Below are 26,248 nucleotides of genomic sequence, written 5' to 3'. Positions count from 1 at the left end.
ACAGAAGTACCTGCGCCTGAATTAATATACACCCACAGACAGAGATAGGACCTTGGTTGTTCTGTTGTGTGTCAGTGGGTGGCTATTATTGTATTTGTTAAGATGAATACAGATCCAAAACCAATACACGAAGGTCAGTGCACATCTTTCATTTTAACTGAAATACCGATTTCGATAGTGAATGATTTGCAAATGCACTATCAAGGAATTTTAGTGCATCACTGAAATAATTCACATTAAACTACAGTACTCAATATCAGGAACATTAATAGTGTTTGTAATGATGACTGCAGAGCAATTGTTTATAATACTGTAGCAAGCAAATGCTTGCCAAAAAAGATACTCTGTGTGCTTCCTTCCATATCCCTCCGCCTGATACTGTAAGCGCCTTTCCTCCACAAGTTCACCATAAACATCTGACCATCCTGAGAGACAGAGATTTGAATCTACTGGCTGTGTGTTTAGTAGACTGACAGTGAGTATTATATTGTATTATATGGTATGTAACTACTGCTGCAACATTCATTGGGGCTCTGGTTTTCAGCACCGTTTTATCTGTTTTATTTGTTTGCATGCAAACAAATAGTTTATACATACTATACACTACACACACACACACACACACACATACACACACACACACACACACACACACACACACACATTATATATATATATATATATATATATATATACATACAAACAGAGAACCCAGCACACACCCAAGTAAGCTCACTTATCCTCAACACTTTAATAAATAAATGATGGGGGTTTAGTTAGTGGATTGGCCAATGCACGGAAGCCTGCAAACCGCTCGCCAAGGTACCCCACCTTCATGCAGGTCCTACACTATAACAGAGTTTTAAATCCTGACTACTGTTTCACACATCTGTAATAGTGTAGGACCTGCATGAAGGTGGGGTACCTTGGCGAGCGGTTTGCAGGCTTCCGTGCATTGGTCAATCCACTAACTAAACTCCCAATCATTTATTTATTGAAGTGTTAAAGTTAAGTGAGCTTACTTGGGTGAGTGCTGGGTTCTTTCTTTGTATGTATTTGAGTGATGTGGTCATGGACTACATTCACCGCACCCTATGAGTGGTAGGTGCAGCGTACCCCGCTTCTGGGGTGGCGAGTGCTGTGTTATGTGCACCCCACCTTTGAGTGGTACGTGCATTGGTGTGCCCCTCTTCTGGGATGGTGAGTGCTGTGGTTTTCTTTTCGTGTGTATGTCTATATATATATATATATATATATATATATATATATATACTAGGTGATTCATCGCGCCCTACAGGCGCTCTTCACACCGTCGTAATGGGCTACGGCCCCTTAACCCTTGCACTCCCTTGTGACATTCAATATTCTTATTATATAGAGTATTACCTCCAATCATAATTGTGTGAGTGGTTAAATATTGCACAGACAAAGGCGTACAATGGTTAAGGGGTCAAAGCCCATTGCAACGACGTGAACAGTGCACGCAGGGCCTGATGAATCACCTAGTAGGTGCTGTGGCTGGAGGAGTGGCGGGTGCGGGGGAGATGCCGATGGGGTCTGGGGGTGCCGTAGGTTGGGGAGAGGTGGTTGCAGGGGTGCAATGGGTGGGGGTCCGGAGCCACTGCGGATGGGGGAGGAGTGGTTGCGGGGGTGCAGCTGGTGGGGGAGGGGTGGGTGCGGTGGTGCCGTGGGTGGGGGAGAGCGTCTGGAGCCACCACGGGTGGTGGAGGTGGGGTGTGGGGGTGCTGCAATTGAGTCCCAGAGGTACTGCAAGTGGGGGAGGGGTGGGTAATGCTTCGCTATGGGATGAGGATGGTAAATTAGAATGATAGTTATTCGTTAATTTACGTTGGTTGGAGATCTAGTATACAGGCATATCTTGCTTCCCTGACGCACTTTGTGTAGTGGCCGGACTCCTTTTCGGTCCCCCAAGGGACCCTGTTCTTACCACTATACAACTCTCAGTCTGTGGCTTCCTGCTGCCTCCATTCCCCTCCTCACATCATGTCAGTGCCCCTGTGAAATTATAGATTTTTTTACAGTTTCTTATATAGCGCAGCACATTATGCATCTCCTGATATACTCTGTGCTGCTGTGGGTCCGTGCTACTTCCACTATATAACTCTCAGTGTGTGGGTTCGTGCTACCTGCATTATCCTCCTCACATCATGTCACTAGCCCTGTCACATGCAGCCCTGTCATCACTGACATATCATGCATGTCCTCATGTAGTCTGTGCTGCTGGCCCACCCCTAGGGGTGCTAGTGGTGTGTTACCCCCACAGTGTTTGTTCCCAGGGTGTAAGTCATATGTGTAGCAAGTTTGGTGTAAATTGCTTCAGGCATTCGGGAGTTATGCTGTCTGCTGAAAAACTCTGTGCTGCTGCCTCCCCACTAGGGGTGCTAGGGGTGTCTTCCCCCCACAGTGTTGGTTCACATATGACTTACAAACTGGGAACAAAGTTTGTTGTAAATTGGTCTAGGCATTCGGGAGTTATGCTGTCTCCTGAAATACTCTGTGCTGCTGCCCCACCCCTAGTGGTGCTAGGGGTGTCTAACCTCCACAGACGGGTGCTCTTTATAACGTCATAAGGGGCTACGCCCCCTTAACCCTTGCACACCCTTGTGGCATGCAATATTTTTATTATATGGAGTGTTACCTCCAATCTTATTTGTGTGAGCGGTTAAATATTGCACAGACAAAAGGCATGCAATGGTTAAGGGGTCGAAGCCCCCTGCAATGGCGTAAACAGCGCACGCAGGGCCTGATGAATCACCTAGTAGCTGCTGTGGTTGGGGGAGCGGTGGGTGTGGGGGAGAAGCGGATGGAGTCCGGGGGTGCCGTAGGTGGGGGAGTGGCGGTTGTGGGGGTGCCGCGGATGGGGGAGGGGCTGGTGCGGTGGTGCCTCGGGTGGGGGAGGGTGCGTGGTTGCAGCGGGTGGTGGTCCGGAGCCACCGCGGGTGGGGGAGGGGTGGTGTGGTTTTGCGGCGGGTGGGGGAGGGTCGGGTGTGGGGGTGCTATAGGTGGGGCCCAGAGGTACTGTGAGTGGGGGAGGGGCGGGTAATGCTTCTCCTGCTTCTCCTCCTAGAAGCAGCTAAGCTGCTGTCCTCCCTTTGGCAGTGGCTCTCCCAGGGACTCGCACAGCAGCCAGTTACTATTGTTAGCACCGGTGTCCCAATGCACCGCATTACAGGGAAGAAGATGCACTCAATAAACTACAGCTCCCAGCATCCCTAAGGGCACGAATGCTTCGGTGCTATGGGCTGCTGGGAGCTGTAGTTTATTTAGTGCGTCTACTTCCCTGTAATGCGGCGTGTTGGGATACCGGTGCTAGCAATAGTGACTGGCTGCAGAACTGACTGACCCGCTGAATCAATGTAAAAGGTGAGAGTGCTGTGCAGTGTCAGTGACACTACACACCTACTGCACTGCACAACACTGTCACCATTTACATTGATTCAGCGTCCAGACATTACCCTCCGCAATATCACCCATTCTATCCGTTACATTAGCCATCTCTGGGCTTCCAGGCCAGCAGCCCAGGTGCTGTGTTACGGAGTCAGGGCCTCTGAGAATCTGGGCGCAGCTGTGGCGGGGAGGCACGTCTGTGACATCACGCGCAGAGGAGGCTCCGGGGCTCAGAGAGTATGCGGCGCAGGGAGGGCTATGAAAGCCATCCGCTGCGCTGTTTTCATACACATCTATGCCGGTGGCCACAGAAGCTTTTTTTCCACCTGCGTCGTGGCTAGGGAGTGGGGATTGTTGATGCCGGAGGGGGCAGGCAGACTGGCAGCAAAACAAAGGATGCTGCATTAAAAGGTTTTTTTTCCCTATCTACAGCGCAGAGACTTCCTCCAAATGCAGTGGCATGCCCTCCAACTGTACCTTTTTTCATGGTCTGTACCAATCCTTGGCTCTCCAAACTCCCATTGAAAGTATAGGAAAAAGGTGCATGGCCGAGCCTCCTTTTCGAATTTGTCCAGATTTTTATGTGTAAATTGTTGGAGGTTATGTTGCTGCAGATGCAGTGGGCCTATTTTGGGGTTTGGACCTGGAGCTGCAGCTCCATCAGCCCCATTGTTAATCCTGCTCTGGGAACACACAGCAGCCAAAGGGCAGAGCCTCCCATTGGATGTAACCTGTGTGGGAAGGTGTTTCTCGCCCAATCAGCTGTGGACTGGGTGTGATAGACCTGCTGCTAACCCAATGAGAGCTCCTAGCAACGCCTAGCGTTAGACACATAGGCACAGAGTCACAGATCTGGGCTATTATATAAGAGATTGGCTAAACAGATAATTACATTTATAATAAACTTTTTTTATATAATGATAGGTACTGTTGCATTATTGCAATAAATACCTTGATTTATTAAACAGGCATTGTTCTCGAAAGAACTATACTTTTTTATACAGGATTTTTCACAGAATTGCTTTTAGCCCTTTGGGTTAAACACATATGAAATATGTGTGCATCATATCAGGAATGGTGGAGTTATATGGAGTAGCATATCTCCCATTTAAATTGACTTAGGCAAGATATCCCAATTTGAAGCAAAGCATGTTTTTTCTGATTCAAGGGAGTATTTGAAGTACTGTATGTCGGGTGCTTTGAGCACCTGTCACTGATGCACACTGCATTTTACATCTATTTTATGGGAAGGGGGTTGTGGATTCCCTTTATAGGGTGTGTACTGCTGCAAAGTTATTCCTCAGGAGGACTCGGAGGACAAATTCAGCAGCTCAGTAAGTCAATGCTCAGTCAGTGACTAAGGGGCCAATTTATCACCATCCGCATATGATGATGTGGATGACAGGTGATAATATCGGCCAAACTCGCAATGCAATAATTGAGTACATTGCATGTATGTATCAATTATTTCATAGAGGGACAGAGCTTGTGAGAAAGCTCTGTCCCTGCGATGCCTCTCCACAGCATCATCGGGGTATTTTTCATAAAAAATACCCCGATGTCCTGCTGCGCATGCGCCAACACTGTCACTACCGCTGCTGGGATCCCCAACCTGTCGCAGCTACCTCCGCGCCACAAAAGAGCCTACCCCCGGGACTTATACTTACCAGTCCCAGGATCCATGTCCGCTGCTCCAGGAGGCTGCTGGGAACCGGATCCTGCTGCTGTGTGTGACCCCTGGTGCTGTAAAGTCAGCTGCCGCTTTACAGAATCACTTTACTGCACAGGGGTTACAGCGCAGCACATGGAGGACCCAGTGCCCGGCAGCACTCTCCAAAGAACCAACCCCTGGCTACTGGCAGGGCCGTCTTTTCGTATGGGCTCAATGGGCTCTTGCCCAAGGGCCCCAGGAGTTTAAGGGCCCTAGACTGATAGCTGAGGATCTCCTCTTTCCAGGGGTACCAGATTTTTGAAAATCGGCCCTGGGGAACCGGAGATATCCGACTTGAAAGCAGTGGTCCCCATCCAAGCCTGTTAATTGCTATTGACAGACAAATATCTCAGGTTCTGTCTGACTTAGAGTTTTTCTGAGGGTATAATCCAAAAGATGAGACTCTCCCTTTTTGGTAGACACTGGCAGCTTGTCTCTACTATGCCCAGAACCAGAGATATCAGTCTTCAAGCAGCTGGTCCCTGCTCCAGCTCCACACGCCTAATATGCAGTTTTATATTTTCATTGGTGAATTGCTCTGGCACCTGAACTCTGATTCCTAAGTCCCCAGTACCTCCTGAAAGTTGGGACTCTCTAGTCTTTTTTTGTCCCATTCAAAGCTAAGAAATATATTTTCAGGAACTTGAGATATATGCAGTCAAGCAAGCTGCCCTCTCACCAAAAAATGATTAATATTAAGCCCACTCCACTATCATCCCCTCCCCTACGTATTAAACACCCTATAACACCCTGGAAGTCATGTACCAATGCCCCTTCTACAGTTTAGCCCCATCTGTGCAGTAAAGGAGTAATTAGCAGAAATGACTGCTCCAGGTCCTACAAGCTGAGCAGAAGATAGAACACTCCCTACCACCCGAGGGACATCAAAGCTGCTGCTGATAGCACCCCCCACCTCTACCGCTGGGGGAAGAGTAGGGGGCCCAGTGCATTGCTGTGCCCAGGGGCCTACACTACTCTTAAGACGGCCCTGGCTACTGGGAGAGGTAAGTATGTTTTTTGTTTGTTTTTTAAAGGTGATCAGCTTGTGTGTCCTGCGGGGGGCAGAGAAAGCTGGGCAAACGGCTGGATATCGCAGTGCTGCCCTGTAATGTTGCCAGCTGGAATTATTAGCACAGGGCACACTGCAGTACTTTTTAACTATTTCTTTTTTTTTTTGTAATTTCAGCCACATTGTATTTCCCATTATAAGTATGGGGAATGTGGTGTGGGTTACTAAAAAAAATTAAAAAATTTCATGAAAACTGCGTCAAAAGCCCTTTTAGTACATGAGTGATACTAAAATAATGTGAGAAGGGTTGTGAATAGACCATTCTGCTCTTAAGTAAGTAAACTGCAGTGCTGCAGCTGAGCCTGCTCCTACAGAGGAAAGAGAGGGGGCCAGCCAGGGGAAATATGCAGTCTGCGTGTATGAAGTTACAAAAAAAAAAAAAAGAGAACTGTACGTGCACTGAGAAAAAAAAGGAAAAAAAGAGAAGAAGGGTTACATAAATATATTAGCTGAGCCAAGCATTCAGTAGTGTGGGTTTTATGTGTATCTGCCACTGCTGATTTCCTGAGCTGGGGGTGTTATGTCTATGCAGGGTTGGACTGGCCCACTGGGGCAGTGGGGAAACCCCTGGTGGGTCCCACTGCCTGATGTCCCCACCTCCTCCTCTAGGGATCAGGTTCCAGAATGTGCACTTGAGTGATACATTATACATGTTACCTTATACTGCACATGACTATGCTGTATTCTCTATAGTGCATTGCTGTTATTAATCTGGTACATTATCATGCATGCACAAGCAGTGTTTACTATATAAATTTGTCAAGGGGTCCAGCCCATGCACTTTTTAATGGCCACACCCCCTCTTGATTGAGGCAACACCCCTAAATATGGGCCCCTACCACTGTATTCCGCCTGAGGGCCCTTCATGCCCCAGTCCAACACTGTGTGTATGTTGCACTGCTGGTGGTATTATGTGTATCTGGCACTGCTGGGGACATTATGTGTATCTGGCACCGCTGGTGGTATTATGTATATCTGGCACTGCTGGGGACATTATGTGTATCTGACATCGCTGGGGGTATTATGTGTATCTGGCACTGCTGGGGACATTATGTGTATCTGGCATCGCTGGGGGTATTATGTGTATCTGGCACTGCTGGGGACATTATGTGTATCTGGCATCGCTGGGGGTATTATGTGTATCTGGCACTGCTGGGGACATTATGTGTATCTGGCATCGCTGGGGGTATTATGTGTATCTGGCACTGCCGGGGACATTATGTGTAGGGAAGATAGAAAAAGAAGACATTTTGCTTGGACACTCTTTTTACATCATAATTTTTTTTAAATGTTAGTGTACTAGTATACATTAAAACTGGATGTTTCTCCCATCCACAAGACCAAACAGCAATACAGGTTGAGTATCCCATATCCAAATATTCTGAAATACGGAATATTCCGAAATACTGACTTTTTTGAGGGAGAGGGAGATAGTGAAACCTTTGTTTTTTGATGGCTCAATGTACACAAACTTTGTTTAATACACAAAGTTATAAAAAATATTGTATTAAATGACCTTCAGACTGTGTGTATAAGGTGTATATGAAACATAAATGAATTGTGTGAATGTACACACACTTTGTTTAATGCACAAAGTTCTAAAAAATATTGTCTAAAATGACCTTCAGGCTGTGTGTATAAGGTGTATATGTAACATAAATGCATTCTGTGCTTAGATTTAGGTCCCATAATGATGATATCTCATTATTGTATGCAATTATTCCAAACTACAGAAAAATCCGATATCCAAAATACCTCTGGTCCCAAGCATTTTGGATAAGGGATACTCAACCTGTATTTTTAAACAAGCATTACAGATATCACAATTATATATATTTAAATGGTGAAATAATCGGCAAACTTTTTTAACATTGAGATGTACCGAGAATGCAAGTAGATACAACAGAAGTATATAGGGGGTGATTCAGATCTGATCGCAGTAGCAAATTTGTTAGCTAATGGGCAAAACCATGTGTACTGCAGGTGGGGTAGATATAACATGTGCAGAGAGAGTTAGATTTGGGTGGGTTATTTTGTTTCTGTGCAAGGTAAATACTGGCTGCTTTATGTTTACACTGCAATTTAGATTTCAGTTTGAACATACCCCGCCCAAATCTAACTCTCTCTGCACATGTTACATCTGCCCTCCCTGCAGTGCACATGGTTTTGCCCAACTGCTAATAAATTTCTGCTGCGATCAGATCTGAATTAGGCCCATAGAACAAAGAATGCAAAAGATAGTAGCAAATTATGCTTACCGATAATTTCATTTATTCAAGGTACTCCATGGCAGCCATTACTCTGGGATTTATCCCTACTCCAAGGTTCTAGACAGGAAGTTTTCTATTTTAGGCTCCGCCCCTCTGGGAATATAGGTCCACACTCCCCTGGCTTCCCCAGTCTTTGAGTGTCTCCTTAATGGAGCCTAAGAAAACAAAAATATACTGAGGTGGAAATTGTAGGCTGCCATCGAGTACCTTGAAGAAATGAAATTATCGGTAAGCATAATTTGCTACGTTCTTCCACGCTACTCCATGACAGCCATTACTCTGGGATATACCAAAGCATCCAAGTAGGGAGGAAAATAAATGACAAAGAGACTCATGATGCTTAAAGTGATAATTTTATGCAGTTGCTTCCTTGAGTACCGCTTCTCCAAAGTGGCAACCAGAAACATATAAACCATAGTGTCTGGTGAACGTATGGATGGACGACCATGTAGCCGCCGCACATATCTCTTTAATCGACACCTGCGCTCTTCTTGCCCAGGACGTAGCCACAGCCCTCGTAGAGTGTGCCTTAATGTGGTCTGGAACTGTCCGGCCATTTTCTTGATAGGCGAATGCAATCAATTCCGTAATCCATCTAGCAATCGTAATCTTAGATGGAGTTTCACCTTTTTTGACTCCAGAGTGTAAAACAAACAGATTTTTAACTTTCCGGAAGTCTTTCACCCTTTCTAAGTATATGCAGACTGCCCGCAGAACATCCAGCATATGCAACCTCTCTTCGTAATCATCCGTCGGGTATGGGAAGGAGGATGGTAGAACGATCTGGTTCATATGGAAGTTTGAAACTACTTTCGGTAAAAATTCTGGATCATTCCTTAATATTATTTTATCTGGAAGAATATTCAAATAGGGCTCCTCAGCCCAGAGAGCCTGTAGTTCTCCAACCCTTCTCGCTGAAGTTATTGCTGTAAGGGAAATTACTTTCCAGGTTAGCATTTTTAAAGAGATTTCTCGAAGAGGCTCGAAAGGAGAATCCATTAACATGTTTAGTACAAGATTTAGGTCCCAGGGTGGTAGAATTGATCTGACCCTAGGACGTTCCCTCTTAATAGCTTGACAGAATCTCTGCACCAGATTATCTTCCGACAGCTTTCGATCTAGTAATACACTTAAGGCTGATATGTGAACCTTGATGGTTGATACTGCAAGACCCATCTGAAAGCCTTCACTTAGAAACTGCAGTACCTGCGGGACTTCAACCTTAGAGATTTCAGTGTCCAGCCCTAACCAATCACCAAACTTTCTCCATACTCTATAATAGGACTTTGAGTAAATATTTTTTCTTGCTTTCATAAGTAAAGTAACGACTTGCTCCGAAAGACCTTTACTTCTCAGGATTGACCGCTCAACTTCCACACCGTCAAATGAAGACTCTGTGGGTTCGGATGACAGATTGCTCCCTGTCGCAGTAATCCTGGTTCTATTGGTAAAGTCCATGGACCCTGTATCGCCATTCTGAGGACTGTGGGAAACCACACCCTGTTTGGCCAAAGAGGTAGAACTATTATAACTACCACTTTCTCCTCTCTGATTTTTCGTAGAACTCGAGGTATCATTGGTAGTGGAGGGAACACATAACTGAGGTTGAAGTTCCATCTCTGGGAGAGAGCATTTGTCCTGCTGGAATTTGGGGATTGGTATCTTGAGAAAAATTGCTTCACTTTCGCATTCTGAGATGTAGCCATCAGGTCTATCTGAGGGTAACCAAACCTCTGAGTTATTAATTGGAATACATGAGGATTTAGCTCCCATTCTCCCGGTAATACAATGGGGTAAATTTACTAAGAATCGTATTTTCCCGTTTGAGGTCAAAGTTCAATCACGAATGACATCGAAAGTGTAAATATGCAACTTTTTGAATTGATTACGACTAATTTACTAAGCTGCCGTATTCTGCATTTTCGGTTTTTCCGATGTCGATGTCATTTGTTTTTTTAGGCAGTGTTTTACGTGAGTGACTTGTAAAACACTGCCGACTTTAATACAATGAATCTCGGCCGGATTTTAGAGATCCGTGCAGGGCTTCATTGTGCACCTTGTAAAAAAAATAAAAAAAGTTTAAACTTAAAAAAAAATTGCGTGGGGTCCCCCCTCCTAAGCCAAACCAGCCTCGGGCTCTTTGAGCCGGCCCTGGTTGCAAAAATATGGGAAAAAAATTGACAGGGGTTCCCCCATATTTAAGCAACCAGCACCGGGCTCTGCGCCTGGTCCTGGTTCCAAAAATACGGGGGACAAAAAGCGTAGGGGTCCCCCGTATTTTTTAAACCAGCACCGGGCTCCACTAGCTGGACAGATAATGCCACAGCCGGGGGTCACTTTTATACAGTGCCTTGCGGCCGTGGCATCAATTATCCTACTAGTCACCCCTGGCCGGGGTACCCTGGGGGAGTGGGGACCCCTTCAATCAAGGGGTGTCCCCCCCAGCCACCCAAGGGCCAGGGGTGAAGCCCGAGGCTGTCCCCCCATCCAATGGGCTGCGGATGGGGGGCTGATAGCCTTTGTTGAAAGTAATGAATATTGTTTTTAGTAGCAGTACTACAAGTCCCAGCAAGCCTCCCCCGCAAGCTGGTACTTGGAGAACCACAAGTACCAGCATGCGGCGGAAAACCGGGCCCGCTGGTACCTGTAGTACTACTACTAAAAAAATACCCCAATAAAGACATTACACACACACCTTGAAAGTATAACTTTAATGCATACATACACACCACCATATACATATACTTACCTTATGTTCACACGAGGGTCGGGCCCCTTCTCCAGTAGAATCCATGGTGTACCTGTTGAAAAAATCCTACTCACCAAATCCAGTGTAGAGGGCTCCTCAGATAATCCATTTGTAATCCACGTACTTGTAAAAATAAAAAAACGGCACACCCGACCACGAACTGAAAGGGGACCCATGTTTTCACATGGGACCCCTTTCCCCAAATGCCAGAAACCCCCTCTGACTGATGTCTAAGTGGGTTTCTTCAGCCAATCAGGGAGCGCCACGTTGTGGCACCCTCCTGATCGGCTGTGTGCTCCTGTACTGTATGACAGGCGGCACACGGGAGTGTTACAATGTAGCGCCTATGCGCTCCATTGTAACCAATGGTAAGAACTTTGTAGTCAGTGGTTGACCGAAAAGTGACCTCACCGCTGACCACAAAGTTCCCACCATTGGTTACAATGGAGCGCATAGGCGCTACATTGTAACACTGCCGTGTGCCGCCTGTCAGACAGTACAGGAGCACACAGCCGATCAGGAGGGTGCCACAACGTGGCGCTCCCTGATTGGCTGAAGAAACCCACTTAGACATCAGTCAGAGGGGGTTTCTGGCATTTGGGGAAAGGGGTCCCATGTGAAAAGTAAACATGGGTCCCCTTTCAGTTCGTGGTCGGGTGTGCCGGTTTTTTTATTTTTACAAGTACGTGGATTACAAATGGATTATCTGAGGAGCCCTCTACACTGGATTTGGTGAGTAGGATTTTTTCAACAGGTACACCATGGATTCTACTGGAGAAGGGGACCGACCCTCGTGTGAACATAAGGTAAGTATGTGTATATGGTGGTGTGTATGTATGCATTAAAGTTATACTTTCAAGGTGTGTGTGTAATGTCTTTATTGGGGTATTTTTTTAGTAGTAGTACTACAGGTACCAGCGGGCCTGGCTTTCCGCCGCATGCTGGTACTTGTGGTTCTCCAAGTACCAGCTTGCGGGGGAGGCTTGCTGGGACTTGTAGTACTGCTACTAAAAACAATATTCATTACTTTCAACAAAGGCTATCAGCCCCCCATCCGCAGCCCTTTGGATGGGGGGGACAGCCTCGGGCTTCACCCCTGGCCCTTGGGTGGCTGGGGGGGGACCCCTTGATTGAAGGGGTCCCCACTCCCCCAGGGTACCCCGGCCAGGGGTGACTAGTTGGATATTTGATGCCACGGCCGCAAGGCACTGTATAAAAGTGACCCCCGGCTGTGGCATTATCTGTCCAGCTAGTGGAGCCCGGTGCTGGTTTCAAAAATACGGGGGACCCCTACGCTTTTTGTCCCCCGTATTTTTGGAACCAGGACCAGGCGCAGAGCCCGGTGCTGGTTGCTTAAATATGGGGGAACCCCTGTCAATTTTTTACCCATATTTTTGCAACCAGGGCCGGCTCAAAGAGCCCGAGGCTGGTTTGGTTTAGGAGGGGGGACCCCACGCAATTTAAAAAAAAAAAAATTATCACATTTCCCACCCCTTCCCACTGAAAAACTTGCACGGATCTCATGGATCCGTGCATGCCTATACAAACACGGGATAAAAAAGCAGGTCTGTTTTTTTTCAGCACTTTTTCACGATTTGTATTTTAGCACGGCAGTGTTTGGCTATTGGCCCTCATTCCGAGTTGTTCGCTCGGTATTTTTCATCGCATCGCAGTGAAAATCCGCTTAGTACGCATGCGCAATGTTCGCACTGCGACTGCGCCAAGTAACTTTACTATGAAGAAAGTATTTTTACTCACGGCTTTTTCATCGCTCCGGCGATCGTAATGTGATTGACAGGAAATGGGTGTTACTGGGCGGAAACACGGCGTTTCAGGGGCGTGTGGCTGAAAACGCTACCGTTTCCGGAAAAAACGCAGGAGTGGCCGGAGAAACGGTGGGAGTGCCTGGGCGAACGCTGGGTGTGTTTGTGACGTCAACCAGGAACGACAAGCACTGAACTGATCGCACAGGCAGAGTAAGTCTGGAGCTACTCTGAAACTGCTAAGTAGTTAGTAATCGCAATATTGCGAATACATCGGTCGCAATTTTAAGAAGCTAAGATTCACTCCCAGTAGGCGGCGGCTTAGCGTGTGTAACTCTGCTAAATTCGCCTTGCGACCGATCAACTCGGAATGAGGGCCATTGTCGGCAGTGTTTGTGTTTTGCACTTTTTAGTAAATGACCGATTTCTACCAAATTGCAGGCGTATTTGACCGATGGTGTATTGATTCGTGATTTTTTCCAAGGACTTCCAAAATATTACGAATGCCCTCATCACTGCCGTGATTTTTGCTTAGTAAATTACCGAGATGACACTTTGAAGAAAAAACGGCATCTCGGTCAAAATCGGGACCTTAGTAAATATACCCCATTGTGTCTGCTGAGGTAATCCGCCACTAGGTTGGATTCCCCTGGGACATGAAGAGCTGTTATGGACTTTAGGTTTTTTTCTGCCCAATCCAGAATCTTTGCTACTTCCACCCATAGGTCTCGACTTCTGGTACCTCATTGTCGATTTAAATATGCCACAACTGTCACATTGTCCGAGAACACTCTCAGATGAGACTGTGCCAGCTGTGTCTGAAAACAAATTATCAAGTTCCACACTGCCCTCATTTCTCGCTTGTTGGAGGACATAAGTTTTTCTTAGGTGGACCACAACCCCTGACAGGTGCGATTTAACAGATGACCTCCCCAACCTATGGCACTTGCATCTGTTATCAAGACCGCGTATTTGGGCTGTACTAGGGATACTGACCTTTGGCTCAGGCTCTGGTCTATCCACCAATCCAGGGACTTTTTTGCTCCTTGAGTGAGGATTATTTTGTGGTCCAGGACTCTGCCTATACGGACCGCTCTGATTATGTCACACTGGAACATTCTCATTCTCCACCTGGCCCAGGGTACCACCTCTATTGTAGAAGAGAACATGCTGTCCTGCATCTGAACCAGGGATGAGAGATCTTGAATTTTTTTGCATCGGTCTTCCGACAACGCAACGTTGTACTCTTGTGAATTTATTCGAACTCCTAGGAACTATATGTTCTGAGTTGGATGTAATTTGCTCCTTTTCCAGTTCACTAGCCAACCATGAGCTTGAAGAATCTGAAGAGTCTTCTGTACCGCTGCCATTAGAGTCGCTTTCGTACTCGCACAGATCAGCAAATCATCCAGGTACGGCCACAGTGCTATGCCTGTCACTCTCATATGTGCCACTAGAGCAAGGAGAACTTTTGTGAAAATCCTCAGTGAGGAAGACAGGCCGAACGGCAGGCAGGTGAATTGTAGATGTTTCCTAAGAACGTAAAACCTTAGGAATTTTCGGTCGTCTTTGTGGATTGGCACGTGAAAGTAGGCGTCTTTCAGATCTATAGAGGCCATAAAGTCTCCCTGCTTTATCCCTAATAGTATGGTTTTCAGCGTCTCCATGTGAAAACATTTATTATAAGGAACTTGTTTAATCTACTTAAATCCAGAATTGCCCTGAATTCTCCTGATGGTTTTTGAATCAATAACATCCAGGAATAGAAACCTCTTCTCTCCTCTCGGTACTTGCTCGACCGCCTGCTCTTTGAGAAGATTTTTTATAATATCCTGAAAAGCTGTTAGTTGTTCGTCCGTGATTGGGGTCTTTGATTTTATAAAACTCCGCCCCACTGGCCTTTTTATAAATTCTATATGATAACCCTGGGAAATTATCATCAACACCCAGGTGTCCTGAGTTAACTCTCGCCATTGATCTGCATACTTCATTAACCTGCCTCCTACAGGAGCAGTCCTCTGGGGTGTCATATAGTCAGAACTTTCTATTGCCTCTTCTGGCAGATTGACGAAAGGACTGCCTGGTAGTAGTTGGAGTATATCTCCCGTACTGTCTTCCCGGCCTGTAAGACCTAGCTTCCTTAAATTGTTGCTTAGGAGAAGAAGCTCTAAATCTCGTTTTTTTTATCATATGACAATTTTGCCGATTTACCACCTGACATGACATTAATTATAGATTCTAACTTTCTTCCAAAAAGGCAAGAGCCTTCATAAGGAAGAGCTATCAATCTGTTTTTTGAATGGACATCTGCCATCCAGGTATGCAACCACAGTGATTTTCTAGTCGCTACACCTGCTGCCAGGGATTTTGCCGCATATTCGACCACTTCAAGAGAGGCCTCACACAGGTATTCTACCGTCTTCATTATCACAGCCAAATCTTTCTGTAGGTGATGCTTAGATACCGATCTTCTAAATCACGATTCAAATTATTCCCCCACAACCTTAAGGTTCTGGTTGTTGACGCCATTGCTACCCCAGCTTTCAGCGTCAACGCTGATGCATTATGGACCTTTTTTAATGAACTTTCAGTCTTCTTGTCCATTGCATCTTTAAGCACTGCACCGTCTTCCAACAGGATAGTAGTTTTGGAAACAACCTCTGCAACTGCAGCGTCAACCTTAGGTAATTCACACCATTTGACAAACTCTTCATCCTGTACCAGGAACATACGATCCAATCTTTTCATATAATTGAGACGTTTATCTGCACTTTGCCACTGTACTGACATAATTTCCTTCAATACTTTATGCACCGGAAAACATCTGCTTTTCTTAATTCTATCTTCAAATAAAGGATCCTGAGCAGCATCCTCCTGTGACTCATCCTTAAGATTTAAAGCCCTATACATATGTTTGAGCAAACTATCTACTATATCTAGTAGAGATGAGCGGGTTCGGTTCCTCTGAATCCGAAGCCGCCCGAACTTCAGGTTTTTTACACGGGTCCGAGCAGGCTCGGATCTTCCCGCCTTGCTCGGCTAACCCGAGCGCGCCCGAACGTCATCATCACGCTGTCGGATTCTCGCGAGGCTCGGATTCTATCGCAAGACTCGGATTCTATATAAGGAGCCGCGCGTCGCCGCCATTTTCACACGTGCATTGAGAGTCATAGGGAGAGGACGTGGCTGGCGTCCTCTCCGTTTAGAGAAGAGAGAGACACAGTATTTTGGGGAGCATTATTAGGAGGAGTACTACTATACTGTATACTACTATACTACTTGCTGAAGTGATATTTTATACTAGATTAGATAATAGATAGTGTGACTGTAAGTGTATTATCTGACTTGTGGGGGAGACACTGACAGTGGGGAGCAGTTAGAGTCTGAGAGCAGGACTCAGGAGTACATATAACGTACAGTGCACACTTTTGCTGCCAGAGTCAGTGCCACACTGCCATTGTTGTGACCACACTGACCACCAGTATAATAATATATTTTGTGATTGTCTGCTTAGGCCTCGGAGTACTAGTTGCAAGTTGCAATGTGACCTGAAGTGACCACCAGTTTAATAATCAATCACCACCAGTTTAATATATATATATATATATATATAATTGTATATAATATATATATATATATAATATTGTATACCACCTACCCGTGGTTTTTTTTTTTTTCATTCTTCTTTATACATACTACTATAGTAGCTTACTGTAGCAGTCTGCGGTGCTGTGCTGACCTGACAGTGTCCAGCAGGTCCGTCATCAGTCATTACATAATAAATATATATAGTACCTGTCCGGCTGCAGTACTAGTGATATTATATTGATTTCATCTCATTATCAATAATTTATCATCCAGTCTAGACTCTATATTAGCAGCAGACACAGTACGTTAGTCCACGGCTGTAGCTACCTCTGTGTCGGCACTCGGCAGTCCATCCATAATTGTATACCACCTACCCGTGGTTTTTTTTTTTTCTTTCTTCTTTGTACATACTACTATAGTATAGTAGCTTACTGTAGCAGTCTGCGGTGCTGCTGAGCTGACAGTGTCCAGCAGGTCCGTCATCAGTCATCATTACCTAATAAATATATTATCTACCTGTCCGGCTGCAGTACTAGTGATATTATATATACATACATATATATATTGATTTCATCTCATTATCAATCATCCAGTCTATATTAGCAGCAGACACAGTACGTTAGTCCACGGCTGTAGCTACCTCTGTGTCGGCACTTGGCAGTCCATCCATAATTGTATACCACCTACCCGTGGTTTTTTCTTTTTCTTTCTTCTTTGTACATACTACTATAGTATAGTAGCTTACTGTAGCAGTCTGCGGTGCTGCTGAGCTGACAGTGTCCAGCAGGTCCGTCATCAGTCATCATTACCTAATAAATATATATCTACCTGTCCGGCTGCAGTACTAGTGATATTATATATACATACATATATATATATATTGATTTCATCTCATTATCAATCATCCAGTCTATATTAGCAGCAGACACAGTACGTTAGTCCACGGCTGTAGCTACCTCTGTGTCGGCACTCGGCAGTCCATCCATAATTGTATACCACCTACCCGTTGTTTTTTTTTTTTCTTTCTTCTTTGTACATACTACTATAGTATAGTAGCTTACTGTAGCAGTCTGCGGTGCTGCTGAGCTGACAGTGTCCAGCAGGTCCGTCATCAGTCATCATTACCTAATAAATATATATCTACCTGTCCGGCTGCAGTACTAGTGATATTATATATACATACATATATATATATATATATTGATTTCATCTCATTATCAATCATCCAGTCTATATTAGCAGCAGACACAGCACGTTAGTCCACGGCTGTAGCTACCTCTGTGTCGGCACTCGGCAGTCCATCCATAATTGTATACCACCTACCCGTGGTTTTTTTTTTCTTTCTTATTTGTACATACTACTATAGTATAGTAGCTTACTGTAGCAGTCTGCGGTGCTGCTGAGCTGACAGTGTCCAGCAGGTCCGTCATCAGTCATCATTACCTAATAAATATATTATCTACCTGTCCGGCTGCAGTACTAGTGATATTATATATACATACATATATATATATTGATTTCATCTCATTATCAATCATCCAGTCTATATTAGCAGCAGACACAGTACGGTAGTCCACGGCTGTAGCTACCTCTGTGTCAGCACTCGGCAGTCCATCCATAATTGTATACCACCTACCCGTGGTTTTTTTTTTTCTTTCTTCTTTGTACATACTACTATAGTATAGTAGCTTACTGTAGCAGTCTGCGGTGCTGCTGAGCTGACAGTGTCCAGCAGGTCCGTCATCAGTCATTACCTAATAAATATATTATCTACCTGTCCGGCTGCAGTACTAGTGATATTATATATACATACATATATATATATTGATTTCATCTCATTATCAATCATCCAGTCTATATTAGCAGCAGACACAGTACGGTAGTCCACGGCTGTAGCTACCTCTGTGTCGGCACTCGGCAGTCCATCCATAATTGTATACCACCTACCCGTGGTTTTTTTTTTCTTTCTTCTTTGTACATACTACTATAGTATAGTAGCTTACTGTAGCAGTCTGCGGTGCTGCTGAGCTGACAGTGTCCAGCAGGTCCGTCATCAGTCATCATTACCTAATAAATATATTATCTACCTGTCCGGCTGCAGTACTAGTGATATTATATATACATACATATATATATATTGATTTCATCTCATTATCAATCATCCAGTCTATATTAGCAGCAGACACAGTACGGTAGTCCACGGCTGTAGCTACCTCTGTGTCGGCACTCGGCAGTCCATCCATAATTGTATACCACCTACCCGTGTTTTTTTTTTTCTTTCTTCTTTGTACATACTACTATAGTATAGTAGCTTACTGTAGCAGTCTGCGGTGCTGCTGAGCTGACAGTGTCCAGCAGGTCCGTCATCAGTCATCATTACCTAATAAATATATTATCTACCTGTCCGGCTGCAGTACTAGTGATATTATATATACATACATATATATATATTGATTTCATCTCATTATCAATCATCCAGTCTATATTAGCACTGCAGCAGACACAGTACGGTAGTCCACGGCTGTAGCTACCTCTGTGTCGGCACTCGGCAGTCCATCCATAAGTATACTAGTATCCATCCATCTCCATTGTTTACCTGAGGTGCCTTTTAGTTGTGCCTATTAAAATATGGAGAACAAAAATGTTGAGGTTCCAAAATTAGGGAAAGATCAAGATCCACTTCCACCTCGTGCTGAAGCTGCTGCCACTAGTCATGGCCGAGACGATGAAATGCCAGCAACGTCGTCTGCCAAGGCCGATGCCCAATGTCATAGTACAGAGCATGTCAAATCCAAAACACCAAATATCAGTAAAAAAAGGACTCCAAAACCTAAAATAAAATTGTCGGAGGAGAAGCGTAAACTTGCCAATATGCCATTTACCACACGGAGTGGCAAGGAACGGCTGAGGCCCTGGCCTATGTTCATGGCTAGTGGTTCAGCTTCACATGAGGATGGAAGCACTCAGCCTCTCGCTAGAAAACTGAAAAGACTCAAGCTGGCAAAAGCACCGCAAAGAACTGTGCGTTCTTCGAAATCCCAAATCCACAAGGAGAGTCCAATTGTGTCGGTTGCGATGCCTGACCTTCCCAACACTGGACGTGAAGAGCATGCGCCTTCCACCATTTGCACGCCCCCTGCAAGTGCTGGAAGGAGCACCCGCAGTCCAGTTCCTGATAGTCAGATTGAAGATGTCAGTGTTGAAGTACACCAGGATGAGGAGGATATGGGTGTTGCTGGCGCTGGGGAGGAAATTGACCGGGAGGATTCTGATGGTGAGGTGGTTTGTTTAAGTCAGGCACCCGGGGAGACACCTGTTGTCCGTGGGAGGAATATGGCCGTTGACATGCCTGGTGAAAATACCAAAAAAATCAGCTCTTCAGTGTGGAGGTATTTCAACAGAAAAGCGGACAACAGGTGTCAAGCCGTGTGTTGCCTTTGTCAAGCTGTAATAAGTAGGGGTAAGAACGTTAACCACCTCGGAACATCCTCCCTTATACGTCACCTGCAGCGCATTCATAATAAGTCAGTGACAAGTTCAAAAACTTTGGGCGACAGCGGAAGCAGTCCACTGACCAGTAAATCCCTTCCTCTTGTAACCAAGCTCACGCAAACCACCCCACCAACTCCCTCAGTGTCAATTTCCTCCTTCCCCAGGAATGCCAATAGTCCTGCAGGCCATGTCACTGGCAATTCTGACGAGTCCTCTCCTGCTTGGGATTCCTCCGATGCATCCTTGCGTGTAACGCCTACTGCTGCTGGCGCTGCTGTTGTTGCTGCTGGGAGTCGATGGTCATCCCAGAGGGGAAGTCGTAAGCCCACTTGTACTACTTCCAGTAAGCAATTGACTGTCCAACAGTCCTTTGCGAGGAAGATGAAATATCACAGCAGTCATCCTGCTGCAAAGCGGATAACTGAGGCCTTGACAACTATGTTGGTGTTAGACGTGCGTCCGGTATCCGCCGTTAGTTCACAGGGAACTAGACAATTTATTGAGGCAGTGTGCCCCCGTTACCAAATACCATCTAGGTTCCACTTCTCTAGGCAGGCGATACCGAGAATGTACACGGACGTCAGAAAAAGACTCACCAGTGTCCTAAAAAATGCAGTTGTACCCAATGTCCACTTAACCACGGACATGTGGACAAGTGGAGCAGGGCAGGGTCAGGACTATATGACTGTGACAGCCCACTGGGTAGATGTATGGACTCCCGCCGCAAGAACAGCAGCGGCGGCACCAGTAGCAGCATCTCGCAAACGCCAACTCTTTCCTAGGCAGGCTACGCTTTGTATCACCGCTTTCCAGAATACGCAAACAGCTGAAAACCTCTTACGGCAACTGAGGAAGATCATCGCGGAATGGCTTACCCCAATTGGACTCTCCTGTGGATTTGTGGCATCGGACAACGCCAGCAATATTGTGTGTGCATTAAATATGGGCAAATTCCAGCACGTCCCATGTTTTGCACATACCTTGAATTTGGTGGTGCAGAATTTTTTAAAAAACGACAGGGGCGTGCAAGAGATGCTGTCGGTGGCCAGAAGAATTGCGGGACACTTTCGGCGTACAGGCACCACGTACAGAAGACTGGAGCACCACCAAAAACTACTGAACCTGCCCTGCCATCATCTGAAGCAAGAAGTGGTAACGAGGTGGAATTCAACCCTCTATATGCTTCAGAGGTTGGAGGAGCAGCAAAAGGCCATTCAAGCCTATACAATTGAGCACGATATAGGAGGTGGAATGCACCTGTCTCAAGCGCAGTGGAGAATGATTTCAACGTTGTGCAAGGTTCTGATGCCCTTTGAACTTGCCACACGTGAAGTCAGTTCAGACACTGCCAGCCTGAGTCAGGTCATTCCCCTCATCAGGCTTTTGCAGAAGAAGCTGGAGACATTGAAGGAGGAGCTAACACGGAGCGATTCCGCTAGGCATGTGGGACTTGTGGATGGAGCCCTTAATTCGCTTAACAAGGATTCACGGGTGGTCAATCTGTTGAAATCAGAGCACTACATTTTGGCCACCGTGCTCGATCCTAGATTTAAAGCCTACCTTGGATCTCTCTTTCCGGCAGACACAAGTCTGCTGGGGTTGAAAGACCTGCTGGTGAGAAAATTGTCAAGTCAAGCGGAACGCGACCTGTCAACATCTCCTCCTTCACATTCTCCCGCAACTGGGGGTGCGAGGAAAAGGCTCAGAATTCCGAGCCCACCCGCTGGCGGTGATGCAGGGCAGTCTGGAGCGACTGCTGATGCTGACATCTGGTCCGGACTGAAGGACCTGACAACGATTACGGACATGTCGTCTACTGTCACTGCATATGATTCTCTCACCATTGAAAGAATGGTGGAGGATTATATGAGTGACCGCATCCAAGTAGGCACGTCACACAGTCCGTACTTATACTGGCAGGAAAAAGAGGCAATTTGGAGGCCCTTGCACAAACTGGCTTTATTCTACCTAAGTTGCCCTCCCACAAGTGTGTACTCCGAAAGAGTGTTTAGTGCCGCCGCTCACCTTGTCAGCAATCGGCGTACGAGGTTACATCCAGAAAATGTGGAGAAGATGATGTTCATTAAAATGAATTATAATCAATTCCTCCGTGGAGACATTGACCAGCAGCAATTGCCTCCACAAAGTACACAGGGAGCTGAGATGGTGGATTCCAGTGGGGACGAATTGATAATCTGTGAGGAGGGGGATGTACACGGTGATATATCGGAGGATGATGATGAGGTGGACATCTTGCCTCTGTAGAGCCAGTTTGTGCAAGGAGAGATTAATTGCTTCTTTTTTGGTGGGGGTCCAAACCAACCCGTCATTTCAGTCACAGTCGTGTGGCAGACCCTGTCACTGAAATGATGGGTTGGTTAAAGTGTGCATGTCCTGTTTATACAACATAAGGGTGGGTGGGAGGGCCCAAGGACAATTCCATCTTGCACCTCTTTTTTCTTTAATTTTTCTTTGCGTCATGTGCTGTTTGGGGAGGGTTTTTTGGAAGGGCCATCCTGCGTGACACTGCAGTGCCACTCCTAGATGGGCACGGTGTTTGTGTCGGCCACTAGGGTCGCTTATCTTACTCACACAGCTACCTCATTGCGACTCTTTTTTTCTTTGCGTCATGTGCTGTTTGGGGAGGGTTTTTTGGAAGGGCCATCCTGCGTGACACTGCAGTGCCACTCCTAGATGGGCCATGTGTTTGTGTCGGCCACTAGGGTCGCTTATCTTACTCACACAGCTACCTCATTGCGACTCTTTTTTTCTTTGCGTCATGTGCTGTTTGGGGAGGGTTTTTTGGAAGGGCCATCCTGCGTGACACTGCAGTGCCACTCCTAGATGGGCCCGGTGTTTGTGTCGGCCACTAGGGTCGCTTATCTTACTCACACAGCTACCTCATTGCGCCTCTTTTTTTCTTTGCGTCATGTGCTGTTTGGGGAGGGTTTTTTGGAAGGGCCATCCTGCGTGACACTGCAGTGCCACTCCTAGATGGGCACGGTGTTTGTGTCGGCCACTAGGGTCGCTTATCTTACTCACACAGCTACCTCATTGCGCCTCTTTTTTTCTTTGCGTCATGTGCTGTTTGGGGAGGGTTTTTTGGAAGGGCTATCCTGCGTGACACTGCAGTGCCACTCCTAGATGGGCCCGGTGTTTGTGTCGGCCACTAGGGTCGCTTATCTTACTCACACAGCTACCTCATTGCGCCTCTTTTTTTCTTTGCGTCATGTGCTGTTTGGGGAGGGTTTTTTGGAAGGGCCATCCTGCGTGACACTGCAGTGACACTCCTAGATGGGCACGGTGTTTGTGTCGGCCACTAGGGTCGCTTATCTTACTCACACAGCTACCTCATTGCGACTCTTTTTTTCTTTGCGTCATGTGCTGTTTGGGGAGGGTTTTTTGGAAGGGCCATCCTGCGTGACACTGCAGTGCCACTCCTAGATGGGCCATGTGTTTGTGTCGGCCACTAGGGTCGCTTATCTTACTCACACAGCTACCTCATTGCGACTCTTTTTTTCTTTGCGTCATGTGCTGTTTGGGGAGGGTTTTTTGGAAGGGCCATCCTGCGTGACACTGCAGTGCCACTCCTAGATGGGCCCGGTGTTTGTGTCGGCCACTAGGGTCGCTTATCTTACTCACACAGCTACCTCATTGCGCCTCTTTTTTTCTTTGCGTCATGTGCTGTTTGGGGAGGGTTTTTTGGAAGGGCCATCCTGCGTGACACTGCAGTGCCACTCCTAGATGGGCCCGGTGTTTGTGTCGGCCACTAGGGTCGCTTATCTTACTCACACAGCTACCTCATTGCGCCTCTTTTTTTCTTTGCGTCATGTGCTGTTTGGGGAGGGTTTTTTGGAAGGGCCATCCTGCGTGACACTGCAGTGCCACTCCTAGATGGGCACGGTGTTTGTGTCGGCCACTAGGGTCGCTTATCTTACTCACACAGCTACCTCATTGCGCCTCTTTTTTCTTTGCGTCATGTGCTGTTTGGGGAGGGTTTTTTGGAAGGGCCATCCTGCGTGACACTGCAGTGACACTCCTAGATGGGCACGGTGTTTGTGTCGGCCACTAGGGTCGCTTATCTTACTCACACAGCTACCTCATTGCGACTCTTTTTTTCTTTGCGTCATGTGCTGTTTGGGGAGGGTTTTTTGGAAGGGCCATCCTGCGTGACACTGCAGTGCCACTCCTAGATGGGCCCGGTGTTTGTGTCGGCCACTAGGGTCGCTTATCTTACTCACACAGCTACCTCATTGCGCCTCTTTTTTTCTTTGCGTCATGTGCTGTTTGGGGAGGGTTTTTTGGAAGGGCCATCCTGCGTGACACTGCAGTGCCACTCCTAGATGGGCACGGTGTTTGTGTCGGCCACTAGGGTCGCTTATCTTACTCACACAGCTACCTCATTGCGCCTCTTTTTTTCTTTGCGTCATGTGCTGTTTGGGGAGGGTTTTTTGGAAGGGCCATCCTGCGTGACACTGCAGTGCCACTCCTAGATGGGCACGGTGTTTGTGTCGGCCACTAGGGTCGCTTATCTTACTCACACAGCTACCTCATTGCGCCTCTTTTTTTCTTTGCGTCATGTGCTGTTTGGGGAGGTTTTTTTGGAAGGGCCATCCTGCGTGACACTGCAGTGCCACTCCTAGATGGGCACGGTGTTTGTGTCGGCCACTAGGGTCGCTTATCTTACTCACACAGCTACCTCATTGCGCCTCTTTTTTTCTTTGCGTCATGTGCTGTTTGGGGAGGGTTTTTTGGAAGGGCCATCCTGCGTGACACTGCAGTGCCACTCCTAGATGGGCACGGTGTTTGTGTCGGCCACTAGGGTCGCTTATCTTACTCACACAGCTACCTCATTGCGCCTCTTTTTTTCTTTGCGTCATGTGCTGTTTGGGGAGGGTTTTTTGGAAGGGCCATCCTGCGTGACACTGCAGTGCCACTCCTAGATGGGCACGGTGTTTGTGTCGGCCACTAGGGTCGCTTATCTTACTCACACAGCTACCTCATTGCGCCTCTTTTTTTCTTTGCGTCATGTGCTGTTTGGGGAGGGTTTTTTGGAAGGGCCATCCTGCGTGACACTGCAGTGCCACTGCTAGATGGGCACGGTGTTTGTGTCGGCCACTAGGGTCGCTTATCTTACTCACACAGCTACCTCATTGCGCCTCTTTTTTTCTTTGCGTCATGTGCTGTTTGGGGAGGGTTTTTTGGAAGGGCCATCCTGCGTGACACTGCAGTGCCACTCCTAGATGGGCACGGTGTTTGTGTCGGCCACTAGGGTCGCTTATCTTACTCACACAGCTACCTCATTGCGCCTCTTTTTCTTTGCGTCATGTGCTGTTTGGGGAGGGTTTTTTGGAAGGGCCATCCTGCGTGACACTGCAGTGCCACTCCTAGATGGGCCCGGTGTTTGTGTCGGCCACTAGGGTCGCTTATCTTACTCACACAGCTACCTCATTGCGCCTCTTTTTTTCTTTGCGTCATGTGCTGTTTGGGGAGGGTTTTTTGGAAGGGCCATCCTGCGTGACACTGCAGTGCCACTCCTAGATGGGCACGGTGTTTGTGTCGGCCACTAGGGTCGCTTATCTTACTCACACAGCTACCTCATTGCGCCTCTTTTTTTCTTTGCGTCATGTGCTGTTTGGGGAGGGTTTTTTGGAAGGGCCATCCTGCGTGACACTGCAGTGCCACTCCTAGATGGGCCCGGTGTTTGTGTCGGCCGCTAGGGTCGCTTATCTTACTCACACAGCTACCTCATTGCGCCTCTTTTTTTCTTTGCGTCATGTGCTGTTTGGGGAGGGTTTTTTGGAAGGGCCATCCTGCGTGACACTGCAGTGCCACTCCTAGATGGGCACGGTGTTTGTGTCGGCCACTAGGGTCGCTTATCTTACTCACACAGCTACCTCATTGCGCCTCTTTTTTTCTTTGCGTCATGTGCTGTTTGGGGAGGGTTTTTTGGAAGGGCCATCCTGCGTGACACTGCAGTGCCACTCCTAGATGGGCACGGTGTTTGTGTCGGCCACTAGGGTCGCTTATCTTACTCACACAGCTACCTCATTGCGCCTCTTTTTTTCTTTGCGTCATGTGCTGTTTGGGGAGGGTTTTTTGGAAGGGCCATCCTGCGTGACACTGCAGTGCCACTCCTAGATGGGCACGGTGTTTGTGTCGGCCACTAGGGTCGCTTATCTTACTCACACAGCTACC

The 26,248-nt window shown here is 46.8% G+C and overlaps 1 protein-coding gene across 1 annotated transcript in view; it reads left to right on the top strand.

Annotated features, from left to right (window-relative positions):
- Nucleotides 1-375: 375 nt before the first annotated feature.
- Nucleotides 376-26,248, top strand: part of TMEM176B (transmembrane protein 176B) — a 145,641-nt gene continuing 119,768 nt past the window's right edge. Inside the window, exon 1 of the mRNA XM_063958429.1 lies at nucleotides 376-475. The gene's annotated coding sequence lies outside the window, so the exon portion shown is untranslated. The remainder of the gene's footprint in view (nucleotides 476-26,248) is intronic.

This window comes from Pseudophryne corroboree, chromosome 3 (assembly GCF_028390025.1).
Source record: "Pseudophryne corroboree isolate aPseCor3 chromosome 3, aPseCor3.hap2, whole genome shotgun sequence".
Classification (NCBI taxonomy): Eukaryota; Metazoa; Chordata; class Amphibia; order Anura; family Myobatrachidae; genus Pseudophryne; species Pseudophryne corroboree.
Note: the sequence above shows the minus strand (reverse complement) of the source record. Positions and strands in the feature narration are given on the sequence as shown.